Source organism: Octopus bimaculoides, chromosome 14 (assembly GCF_001194135.2).
Source record: "Octopus bimaculoides isolate UCB-OBI-ISO-001 chromosome 14, ASM119413v2, whole genome shotgun sequence".
NCBI lineage: Eukaryota > Metazoa > Mollusca > Cephalopoda > Octopoda > Octopodidae > Octopus > Octopus bimaculoides.
The window spans coordinates 41594414-41596861 of NC_068994.1; the positions used below are offsets into that span (position 1 = coordinate 41594414).

The 2448-nt window shown below is 37.9% G+C and overlaps 1 protein-coding gene across 3 annotated transcripts in view; it reads right to left on the reverse strand.

Moving 5' to 3' along the window:
* Nucleotides 1-2448, reverse strand: part of LOC106872688 (protocadherin beta-2) — a 251173-nt gene that overhangs the window by 43487 nt on the left and 205238 nt on the right. The gene's annotated exons all lie outside the window — the stretch shown is intronic.

Here is a 2448-nt window from a genome sequence, read left to right on the forward strand (position 1 = left end):
TTAACGTCTGTTTTCCATGCTAGCATGGGTTGGACTATTTGACTGAGGACTGGTGAACCAGATGGCTCTATATATATATATATATATATATATATATATATATATACGATGGGCTTCTTTCAGTTTCCTTCACCCAAATCCACTCATTAGGCCTTGTGAGTGGTTCCTCCCAGTGGGACTGAACCCAAAACCCTGTGGTTGCAATGCAAGCTTCTTACTACACAGCTCTCTTAGCAGGGTATGATAAATTTTGGTGCCACCTATTTGGCATCACTGATTCAACACTAACTTATTTGACTCCAGATACTTTGTTTTCCTCACTTTAATGCTTATTTTGTTCTTTCCTTCCCCATTCGGTCTCTATGTTTTTGTGAGTAAGCAGCTACTAATGTTTGCATGTATAATGTCTTTCCCTCTCTGTCTTAATCCTGCACACATGTGTGTGTACATGTGTGCATGTGTGTGCCTGTGTGTATATGTGTTTTCATATGTGTATGTGTGCATGTGTATGTGTGTGCATTTGTACATGTGTGTATGTGTGTGTATGCATATGCGTATGTGTGCATGTGTATGTGTGTGTGCATGTGTGCATGCATGTGTATACATGTGTGCATGTATATGTGTGTGTGTATGAGTGCCTATGTTTGTGTGTGTGTGTGTGTGTGCATACATTTGTGTATGTGTATGTGTGTGCATATGTGTATGTATGCATGTGTGCATGTATGCATGTGTGCATGCGTACATGTGTACAATTGTGCATGTTCGTATGTGTGTGTGCATGTGTGTATGTGTCCTTGTTGTATGTGTATGTGTGTGTGCATGTATGCATGTGTGCATATGTGTATATGTGTGCGCACGCATGCTTGCCTCCAACGGAGAAGGTGCATGGCTTAGTGATTAGTGGTATTCAGCTCATGATTGTAAGGTCAGGAGTTCAATTCCTGGTGATGCAGTGTGTCTTTCAATAAAACACTTTATTTCACATTGCTCCACTCCACACAGTTAACAAAAATTTGGAGTTCCTGTAACTGAAAGGGTCAGCCTTGTTACATTCTGTGTCTTGCTGAATCTCCCTGAGAATACATTAAGGGTATGCTTGTCTGTGGAGTGCTCAGCCACACACTTTAATTTCATGAGCAGGCTGTTCCATTGATCGGATCATTTGGAACCCCCAGTGTTGTAACCAACATAGTGCAAGTTTGCATCAGGTGATAAAACATACTGTTGCTAAATGTCAAATAACACTATGTAACATGATTTTTGTCCTTGGGTAGCAGCTGTTATTTGTTATTTGCTTACCCCTAGAAAGTATGAAAAATGACTAATATTTCCTTCAAAGTTTGCTTGTGTTACATTTATTCAAACCCCATACAAACCTTCTCAACACATCACTTTGATTGTTCCCCACTACTCCTGCTCATGATCAGGGATGCACATATTGTCAGTCACTAAAGGACATGCTCAAGTGGTTAAGGTGAAGCAACTGGAAAGCAAAACTAACAAGCAAATTTGCTATAATGATATTTCTGCTTCAGCAACTCCATGCTGAATCTGTTTGAAATGTAATGGAAACTAGGTCAGTTTCAAAACACTGATGTCCAGATCATGAAAGCAAAGTCTTAAGGGAACAGTAATCTTTTCCTTTGATTTCTAGACAGAAGCAATTAGGAAATAACACTTCCTGACCAAAAACTAAAACAAAATAAAAATTTTGTTACACAAGTGTAATCAGCATCCAAACAGCCACATCCAAACATCTCATTCCACTCTTGTCATACTTTTAGTAAATGGCATTTTGAGAATGGGTCCTATGTAGTAAGAAAATGAATGGGTAATGTTTTACAGCTGTTTTCCTAAAATACCTGGATGTTCTCTGATACCATTGGGACGCTTGTAAATGAATGTCATTCATTTGTAACATTCTACAGAAACATATCTGGTAATGGTCATGGGGAAATATTACCTTGTTTGGAGAAAGATGAGTGTTGGCAACATGAAGAGCATCGAACTAAATAAAATCTACCACAATCAAAAGCACTGTCTGACCCATGCAACCATCAAAAGTTGTGGGCATTAAAGGATGATGGTGATGATGGTGGTGGTGATGATGGTGGTGGTGATGATGATGATGATGATGATGATGATGATGATTACACAAACAGTTGAAAGTATACAAAATCTGTAGTTTTGAATATAGACTCCAACAGAGAGAAAGACAAAGAGAGAGAGAGAGAGAAAGCCAGCAAGAGAGAAAATGTGTGTGTGTGTACTTGTGCATTTGTGTGAGTATGCGTGTATGTATGTGGATGTGTCTGTGCGTGTATATGTATGTATATATGTATGTGTGTGTGTGTGTATATATATATATATATATATATATATACAGATAGATAGATAGATAAAGATACATACATATACGTTTATGTATATATGTTATATATATATATA